Below are 11,184 nucleotides of genomic sequence, written 5' to 3' on the forward strand. Positions count from 1 at the left end.
ACACACACACACACACACACACACACACAGTTTAAGATATTTTCTGTGATCATCTTTAGGAGATGAAACCATTTTAAATGGTTTACACACATCTATCCAGTCCTCAGGGCCTGCACTTCCAGAAGAGAAACACAACCAAAGGTGCCACAGAGGCTGATTCTCTTCCAGAACCTCATATGCCATGCTAAGGAATAGGATTTTACCTCTCACAGGTCACTGAGTAATTTTTACCAGGTATCAAATGGTCAGCAAAACCTGTCTGATGATAATGTCAATGATGGGAGTGAGGGCCAGCCTGATAGCTCAGCAGATTAAAGCACCTGCTTAGGCAAATGCAGGGACTGGGGTTCGATCCGCAGTGTGCCATGCCAGCCCTGCCCCAGGGCCTGCTGAGACAGTGATTGAGACTGGGCATTGTGGCATGCACCTGTAATCCCAGCACTTGGGGAGCTGAAAAGGAGGAGAATCGCTACAAGTCCGATCTGTGTAGTGAGACCCCATAGACCCTGCACTAAATACATTTTAAAAAGAGAGAGAGATGGGAGTAAGAGACACAACTGGAAGCAGAAACACATGTGGGACACCATGAGAGGAAAGTGAGGACTTCAAAAATAGTAGCCAACTGTCCCTCAGCCAGAGGACTTCTACCTAGAACATATAAAAAACATTTCAAAATCAGGTCCCCAAAATTCAAAAACCAAATCCAAAAATAGGCATCTAACATGAATACATACTTCTCAGATGACGAAAAACAAACGGCAAATAAATACACGAAAAATGTTCAGCATCATTAGTTATTCAAGAGTCACAAATTAAAACAACTCTGAGATTCCATCTCACCCTGGAAATAGTGGCTACCATCAAGAAGTCAGCCAATAGCAGATGCTGGAGGAGCTGTGGGGGAAGAGGAGCCCTTCTCCACTGTTGGCGGGAGTGCAGACTGGTACAACCTCTGTGGCAATCAGTGTGGAGACCCCTCAAAATGCTAGAATGAGAGATGCCATTCCGCCCTGCTATTCCCCTCCTGGATATTTTTCAGAAAAATTGAAAACATCATACTACAGTAATATATGTGCCCCCATGTTTGTAGCAGTGCACTTTGTCAAAACTAAATCTTGGAAACAAATGCCCATGGTACTTTGACACAATGGAGTATTACTCAGCTATAAAGAAAGATAAACTTGGGGCTTTTATAGGTAAATGGATGCAACTAAAGACCATACTCACAAGGGAAATAAATCAGACCCATACGTGCAAAGATCATATTGTCTCCCTAGGGTGAGAACTTGAAAGAGTAAATAAAATCTAAAAGGTACAATACATATGTAAAAGGGAAAGAAACTGTTCAAAATGAAAGAGCAACTGGGATGAGAGAAAGGAGAAAAAAAAGACAGGGATAGATGATAGATAGATAGATAGATAGATAGATAGATAGATAGATAGATAGATAGATAGATAGATTTGCTAAGATAATTGTACCACTAATTTCTATTGGTTTATTAAAAAGAACAATTAATGCTGAATTTTTTAGTAGTTGTGCATGTTTATATTTGGTAATCTTACCAACTGCTTTGAAGATAACAATATTCAACATAACAACCATTTTTTATTTCCTATCATCTTGTTTTGAAGTTCTATGTTGTTTTTAATGTTTGTTTTCTTTTATTCTCTTTAAAATTAAAAAAAGAAAGAAAAGTGAGGATTTCAATTAGGGAAGAGTTCCAAGGATACATAAATGGAAACAGATAAAAAAAGATACAAAATAGGGACAACTGGAGGAGCAGGTAAGAGAAAGGTGACAAGAAGTCAAGATGACTCAGGTAAACGGTGCATCACACTGGAAGTACAGTATTTGGATCCTGTGTGTCTTTTTTAACTGATCCAGAACACTCTCCCTCACTAGGTATGGGAATATAATTTAACACATCTACACAATGCATTAGGATCAAACAGGCTGATTATCGAACCCATTGTCCTTTCTACCAGCATATACTCCGCAGGAGGTCCTTCCACACACTGGCTTACCCTGTATCCTTCCCCAGCGTGTGCTACACACCACAACACTCTACCTGAATGGGGCTGACTGACCTAAAGTGCCTCCTGTGCAGTCTAGAAGACTGGGGGTGGGCAGTCTTTTCTAGCTCTGAGCCTACCCAGCCCAGCTTGAGAAGGAGAACAAACCATCTTCTTGACTATGAGTCCCTTCAAAAGTAAAACCATTGTGCCTCTATTTAAATAACAATCCTAGGGGGCCTGGGAGATGGCTCAGTGGAATAAGAACTTCCCTGGCAAGCACAAGGGCCTGAGTTCAATCCCTGGTTCTGCAATAATAATAATCATCATCATCATCATCATCATCATCATCATCATCATCATCATCATCCTCTTTCATGAACTGAATATTATTTTTTGTCTTAAACTGTCTCTTCATAGAACTCAAGAAAGATTTGAAAACAGAGCTACCTTCCTAAGGAAAAGCTGCTAGTCAGGTAAAAGCTGTTATCGTCAAATGCAAAATCTCATTTTCCCTCAAAACAAGTGCATAAAAGATGAGGGTGGCATGATCTTTGAAATGCTAAGAGGCTTGTTCTAATATTCTGGACAAAAGGAAGTAGGATTTTATTTTTGTGTGTGTGACGTTAAGCAATAAGCACTGATCTGATGGAAATGTGTATGCTTCCTATACTCATCCTTAATAACTTTGCTTTCTTGTAGATTAATATATTTTTTACCAGAAAAGAAAATATTTTCCAAGGAACCCACATATTCACAGTAGGAAAACTTGGGAGGAGTTAAATTGTGGCAAAATTCATGAAGGGCATTGCTCTGGGGACCACAATATATGAAAGAGTCACCATGGGCAAAACAGCCTAGCTGTCGCCATCCCTGTGCCAGAATAAGTAGGGGGAAGGGACAATGCTTACGGGAATCTGGAGAAAGTCAAGTAGAGGGAGATCCCTTGAGAAGACCACAGCTTTCTGTCAATGACACTGCATCACCACCACTGGGAAAAATGGCAACACTCACCCACCTCCCTTGAGGATTTCACCAGGGCTTCCCATTGGCCAAAGACAAAGGGATGGGATCCCATGGATGGTGAGGTGCAGACAGGCAGCACGGTGGAGAGCAGAGAACAGCCAGTCTGGAGGGACAATGGAAGGCATCAGCTCAGCGACTCACAGGACTGTTCTGGTCAGGAAAAGTACCTTGGTCTCTCTGGCAGTGTCTGAAGTGGTTTGCATCACCTTGTTCTCCAAGAGGTGAAACTTTGCCTAGGTTTACATCTAAGTGTCCAAGTTGCAGCTTCCAGCAACCCCACATTCCCCGAGGTTATCAGGAGAAAAATTTGAAAAAATATCAAGGAATCAACTCCAGGGACAGTCCAAGGTGAAACAGCCAGTGAAATAATAAAGGACTCTTTTAAGAATTATGCCGCTCGGCTTCTGCGGTGTGCGTGCCTGGAGTGCTGCCAGGTGACAAGACTTTCTGTGATTGCCCTATTGTAAAAATCTTTAGTCTCCTTCCTGATGTACACTGTGTTCTTATTGCTAAAGTGGATTTAAAGTAAGCTTGGATTATGGAACTCAAGTAAATATGCTTTTCACTAAAAAAAAAAGAATTATGCCAGGAAATTCTCTAGAAATTATTTAGAATTTAGGGATCAAGTTAGGGCCTATATCTAGTTGTGCCCTCAAAGCCTCTTCCATTTACAGGTGGGGTTTTGGGAGCAAATGGATCATGGATGTGTGAAGTTGGCTTAGTCCACTGGTTGGCTTAGCGTAGGTCTTGGTGTGGATGACAAACTTACTGGAGAGAAGCCTTCCGCTAACTGGGGATGGCACCGATCAATAAGCTTGTAGCCTGGGTGGAATGAGAAGCAAAAGAAGGCAACCTCACTGCTTCCTGCCTGCCTTGCCATGGACTGCTTCTCCTCTGCAAGGCTGCTCCTGCCCACGGCCCTGCCTCGGAGCCAGGTGACTGTGGGAACTATGATCGATTAATGCTTGTGGTCGAGCAGCTTGTGACACCCAGCTGGACTGAGTCAGCGTGGTGCAAGGTACAGAAGGTCCATCTGAGAACTGTTGACTACAGCATAAGAGAAGACAGTGTGCTGTTGATTCTCCTGGAGAAGCTTGTCATGCTGGTTTTCCTGATGTGAACTCAGCTATTCTCATTGTCAGAAGAGCTCAGCTCTCTACTGTTGCTGAGGATGGCCATGGCTCTTCTTGCTAGGAGCTCCAGACCTTTACCTTGAGCATTGCTTCCTGGTTCCCATGTAGATCCCTCAGCTGGCCAGCAGAGACCCTTCCCCTAACTGCTGCAGATTCTAGCTTCCACTGCTGGCCTTTGGGCCTTCTGCATGCAGCTCCTTAATACAGATGTGCATGAGATGTCATCATGGGCTGCAGGTCTTCACAGACATCATCACTGGCTATAGGACTCACGCAGGACTTTACTGCAGGGTCCAGGCCCTCAGCAGGATTATTTGAGTCTCTACTGTTTGGACAGATCTGCACTCTTCTGCATTTGACTCTTTGTGCAAATATTATAAAATAATCCTATCAATTATGTGTCTTATTTTAAATCTATTCCCTTGTATCGCCTGACTACAACAGGACCTTTACAAACTGTGAGCTAAAATAAACCTATTCTCCTTTAACTTGTGGATATCTGGTATTTTGTCCCTCCATGAGAATGTAACTAAGCCAGATGGTTTCATAATTTGTGTTATATTCATACACGTGCACGTGCGCACGCACACACACACACACACACAGCAGGACCTTTGGGTTTAAAAAGTGCTTTTCCTTTTATCTCCTCTTGGAAATTTAAAATCTGCCTTTGGCATGGGCTTCAACAACCTCTTCTTTTGTCTAAGTGTTTCTATGTATCTATAAGGGGTACTGTTTCCAACTGAACAATACCATTTGTTGCTATTAATTTCAACCACTTACCAACAGCACAATATTTTGTCTTGTCCACTTATCACAACGTGTCCAGATGGCTTATCTTTCCACTGTGCATTTTCCAGTACCACTTGATATGTTTTGTACAGCACGCTGGATTCGCATCGTTGACATTGATGATAATGGTAATGGGCACTTGCTGCTCCTGTGTTACTTACTCTTGCTCTTCTTTTCAAGACATAGGATATGTTTTCAAAGCACAGATTCAGAAATGCAGGATGAAAGTGGCATCTTACAACATGTACTGTCATAAATGTAAAACATATTTTCAAGGCCCTACATTCTCCTGATGAAATTTAGGGTAAAAGCATTTGGATCTGATGACACACAAGTATTCTAGGGACGGCCGGCAAGATCTATGAAATCAACCCCCAAATATAGTTTGGTTTATGCACTTATTTCCTGAACTTTACAACCCATCTTCTTCTCCAGAGAAATGAAATGCTTCACCATCATTTCCTCTTTGCTTTCTCTGTCTTTCCTTAGATTAGAAACCAACACCTTAGATCACGTTCTGTCAAAGCAATGAATCCACAGTCCAGACCTAAGTCACTGACAGACAGGGGTTCATTCACCATAGGCGAGGCTGAGTGCAGCAGGAACCAGCAGGACAAAGCCCAGCCCCTGCTCCCACTGGGACTGAGCTCTGTGGGGACAGCTGAGCCTCTGCCTGCCCCCAGTGCATTCATGTTTCAGGACGTCAACTTGCAGAAATATCAAGAGCACAACCCCTGCAGGTTCCAAGGTTTCTCTCAACTGGCTTAGAGCATAACTAATGGGAAATGAGAAATATAGGAAATTGAGAGTCATGGTTAAACAACTTGTAGGTACAGAATAAAAAGCTATTACTTTGAACCTGATATTATTAGTGCCATTCAGAATGAGTGCCCCACTGTAGAATGTCTAGTACTAACATTATTCACTGGTTCCTAAGACTCTCACAATCAATCTCTTTGTCATAGCAGTGCTGTTTTGAATATGCCAGTCCTCTTCCAGCGGCTGTGCTGCTCCCTGTTCATTATCATGGGTCCTCTACTACCTTGATTATGAGATATTTTTAACATAAACCTGGGCATAAGCCTTGTCAAACTCTTAATGAAAGATTTTTATAAACCTATTTTATTACTAAATATATCAAATTAAATTCCACAATTCCACTTCTATCTACTTAGAGTGTAAAAATATGTAAAAGAATTTTGCTCTTGCCTTATGAATAAAACATAAAGATAAGCTAAAAGGGAGTCTTCTCCTTAGTGCCATCAAAGCACAGTGAGCAGAAAGCAGCCATGGCTCTAGAGGGGAGCGAACCTTTTCCAAGGGAGTAAAACAGGTGGCTGCTTGCATACCTATGGTGTTTGGGGTTTGTTCTTGTTTTCTAGTGGGTTTGTTTGCTTGTTTGTTTTTAGGCTTTTTGAGACAGGGTCTCACTAAGTTGTTAAATTTCTTAGGCTAGACTTTAATTTACTACCTTCCTGCTTCAAACTCCCAGATTGCCAGGATTACAGGTGTGTGCCCCCGTGCCTAGCAGAGGACCAGGGGTCTATCTGGGGATATAAACAAGCAGAGAAGCTGACCTTCCATAAGCAGCCCTTTACTGGGACAAGAAAATAAAACAAAATGATATGACTGGATGGACTGGGAAAGTAGCATAAAGTCTAGAAGGGGCACAGGTGGAGCAGAACATAATCTTCCTCATCCAACAATTCTTCTGCTCTTGCTGAATGAGTAGTCTGAGCCCAGGATGGGATTCAAAACCAGAGGGAGAGATTGTAGATTTCCAGCTCCAAATCCAAAAGTTCCTGCTCACAGGCATGCTTGGATCACCCATGGGCTACATGAAGGCAGAGGTGATCTGGAAGTGACTGGAGCTTCCAAGCAACACTAGCCCCGCTCAACTTGAGTAAAACCAGAGACACCAGCTCTTCATCCTAGTTTCCCAACAGAGGAAGAAGACTTCTCTATGGACAAAAAAAATCTAGTTCAACTTTACTTTTTTTAAAACAAAAATTTCCAGCATGAAATAAAAAAAAAAGTGTGGGGGAAAGAGTCCTTCTCCACCACTGGTGGGAATGTAGACTGGTGCAACCACTATGGAAATCAGTATGGGAACTCCTCAGAACCCCAGGACTGGAAATCCCATTCAATCCAACTATTCCCCTTCTGGGTATTTTTCCAAAAGAACTGAAAGCATCACACCCCAGTGATACATGTGCATCCGTGTTTATAGCAGCACAATTTGTCATAGCCAAGTTTTGGAAATAATCAACATGCCCATCACCTGGGGAATGGATTAAAAAAGATGTGATATTTTTATACAATGGAGTATAACTCAGCTACAAAGAAAGACAGACTTGAGGCCTTCATAGGTAAATAGATGCAACTAGAGGCTACACTCACAAGTGAAATAAATCAGACTGGGCTGGGGAGATAGCTCAGTAGAATAAGTGCTTGCCCAGCTAGTGCAAGGTCCTGAGTTCAATCCCCAGTACCACACACAAAAAAGAAAGAAATCAGATCCACATATGTAAGTATCATATTGTCTCCTTAGTATAAGAACCTGAAAGAATAAATAAAATCTGAAAAGTATAATAAATATAGTAAAATGGAAAGAAACTGAACATACGGAATAAACAATGAAGATGAGGGAAATGAAAAAAGAGGAAAAAAGAAAAGAAAAGTTCATGTAAGTATATGTACAGGATAGCTGAGATGATTGTACTACTAAACCCATCAGTTCTTTGAAAATAGAAGTTAATGTTTAAAATTTTCACTGTGACTAACTCTATATACTAATATCTATAATCTGAGCAATTACATTGAAGACAGCAAAGTGCAATACAAAATCCACAGTTGTATACCTCTCATCTTCTTCTAAATATTTACCATTTCTAATGTCTTATCAATTAGTATAATCTCTTTAAATAAATTTTAAAATAGTAAAAAAAGAACAGGAAAGCAATTAAGTTTTATTGAAAGCAAGCATTAATGTTCAACTATTTGTCCAATCTTGCATACCTATATCTGTTAATCTGAGCAACAGATTTGACAATAAAAATACATAATATAGCAACCATTGTTATTTTTTTATTCTTGTTTTGAAATTCTGTATTGTCATATGTTACTCTGTTTCTGTCTTTGGTTTTGCTATTTGTTTTTTATTTTGATTTTGTTTTTACTCTTTAAAATATTTTTTTAAATGTATGAGACTCAGACCAGCTGGAAAACACAGGGTTGGAGGAGACACAGTGGATGCAGATCCACAGTTGGGTAAAATGTGGGAATGAGTAGACTTGGACTTTGCTTACCATTACAGACATTTTAAAGAATAAAGAAAAATATGGTCAAAGCAAGAATTCAGGTAGGCATGACTGTAGGAGAACATGCTGATCTCCACAGCAGTTAAAATGACTCAAGTTTCCTTTCACTGGAAGAACTCGAAGGACCAAAAGGAATAGGCAATGGTAGGGCTAGGTAAGGAAGACACGTGGCTCTGAAAAGATGGACAGGCAGGATTACTGGGCCATCGAGGAAAATCATGAAAATGGAATGCAGTGGAACCTTGGTTCACAAACTCAATTCTCTCCACAACTCTGGTTGCAAAACAAACTGAAAGAACCGAATCTAATCTCTCCATAAATTCAACATTAAACTAACCACAGAATTTGATTTGGTAATCATCCAACTCAATCTGTGAGTAAAATGGTGGAAAGAATCAAGTTTGTGAACCAATGTAGCACTTACACCTTCTGAAAGTAGCATGTGGACCTGGACACTCAGAAATTCCTCCACCAGACTGATGTATAACAAAAGTTATATGAATGGAACAAATAATTCCAGTGGAACGGTGGGCACATGAAATACACCACCAGTATTAGTAAAGTGACACAATTCATGTAGCACCAAAGCAGGACTTCAAGAGCTCTACAACATCTGCTGGTGTCCAAAGAAAAGAGAAGTTTCTGCAGCCACCAAAAGGACAAGAACACAATTAATTCTAGTCACTCTCAAATTTGTCTTAAAACAGCAATCTTCTACTCTTATTAATGTTGTGATTAAATATCATAATGCAGAATACTGGCACATTAAGTAAGAGAATTCCAGCTGATAAGCATGACCTGACATTTGTAAGAACAGACTTAATGTATGGACATCCATTATGTTTTCAGGTAATGGGAGGGAAAGGGCAGCAAAATTTTTCTTTTGCTTGCTAAAGAATATCCTTCAGACATGAACCTAGAGTACTAGAAATGAAATTCAGGTTTACAAGATGAAAAGAGGGCAGGAAATATCAGATAACAGCAGAAACGTGTGTTTTGCGAAGTATAATCTTTGAAAGGAAAACAGAAATGTCTGGCTTTAGCCATCATCCTTAGTAAAAGCTGCTGCTGATATTGAAGAAGGCATAATGAATATTGCCCCAAATTGTGTTAATGTTTGAAGCATCATGGATGTTGGCTAGTCATGATATCAAAAATGCCTTCAAGATTGTTTTTATACCTGTATTTATCTTTTTGAAGTGTTGGGAAGCATCAGTGACTTTCTGCTAAAAGCTGTTCCTTTGTGTTATGTATAACAGACATCATAAATATGTGTTTACATCTCGTTAAATAAACCATGCATTTAAGTTTAGGTGAAACACACTAAAAAGAAACAAGGGGATGGGTGCATGATTTGGAAAATAAAGTTACTTTTGAAAGGTAAGCAAAATATGGAACAAGACCTCAAAACCTAAAGAAATAAATCTGAAAATACTAGAAATTACAAATTGAAATAAAGGAGCCAGTGAGATAACTCAGCAATTTACAGTGCCTGCTTAGGCAAGCTTACGCAAGCACAGGGACCATGGTTTAATCACTGTACCAGCCCAACCCCCAGAGCAGGCTGAGCTGGCCACAAAAAAAAAAAAAAAAGTGAAACATGCACTGGATGGACTTAACATACACTGCACATGGCAGAATAAAAGGTCAGTGAGCACAACTGTAGACAAACCAAGAGAACTGCCAAATACAATGAACAGGGATATATGACAACTAGAAAAATATAATATGTGGATACCCGAAACTTATGAGTGACCCAAATATGATAGGGAAAAAATATAAAAATACTATGGGTACTTTTTTTAGAATTGTGATAATCACCAACCCAACAATTCATAATACTTAGCAATTATTTTGAGGAATTAATATTAAAAACACCATGCCATAGAATTGCAATTAAGCTACTGAAAGCGAAACATAGATTTCAAATTTACGGCGGCACACACCTGTCACCCCAGCACTTGTGAGGCTGAGGCGGGAGAAATGCAAGTTTGCAGCCAGCCTGGGTTACATAGTGAGTTCCAGGCAAGCCTACACTACACAGCAGGACCCTGTCTCAGTGCCCCCTGCAAATTTCAAATTTCAAATTTCAAAATTTTTAGAAGCAGCCAGAGGAAGAAAAACCTATATTGAGGACTCAATTATAATATGAGAGTGACAGAAATTTCTCATCAGAAACAATAGAAGCCAGAATGACATTTTCAAAGTGCGAAAGAAAGTTGATCTAGAACCTTATATTTTACAAAAATAAAGATATTTTCAGATAAATTAAAACTAAAAGAACTAATCACCAATAGATCATCAAACCAAAACTCGCTAATAGGAGTTCTTCAACTGAAAAAAATCAAGAACAAAAATGATCCTAGAGGGCTGGAGAGATAGCTGGGGGTCTAAATGCCTGCCTGGCAAGCACGAAGACCTGAGTTTGATTCCTGGTACCGCTTGCACTGTGCTGACCCCAAAACCCCAGATGCAGCGTGTCAGCACCAAAACCAGGCATGGCGGCGCACACCTGTAATCCCAGCACTAGAAAGGCTGAGACATGTGGGTCACTATGAGTCCAAGCTGGGCAGCAAGGCCCTGTACCAAATAAATAAAAGATTTTTTTAAATGATCCTTGATAGAAACCAGACAGAAACAGCATAAATGGCTATTTTGTGCATAAGTATAAAAGACTGCATTTCACATCTTCATGGAAGATTGATTAAGGTAAAAATGCCAACAATGTGTTGTGCAATTTATAACTACACATAATAAAAATATATGACAAATCATAGCACAAAAAATGGGAGTAAGTTCAATGCAGTATAACTTTATAAGTATCCTACAATGCTTGTGAAAATGATTTAACATCAATCCAAAGTATCTTTTTTTTTTTTTTTTGTATGGGGGATTGAACT

Source organism: Octodon degus, unplaced genomic scaffold (assembly GCF_000260255.1).
Source record: "Octodon degus isolate 3935 unplaced genomic scaffold, OctDeg1.0 scaffold00075, whole genome shotgun sequence".
NCBI classification, from domain to species: domain Eukaryota; kingdom Metazoa; phylum Chordata; class Mammalia; order Rodentia; family Octodontidae; genus Octodon; species Octodon degus.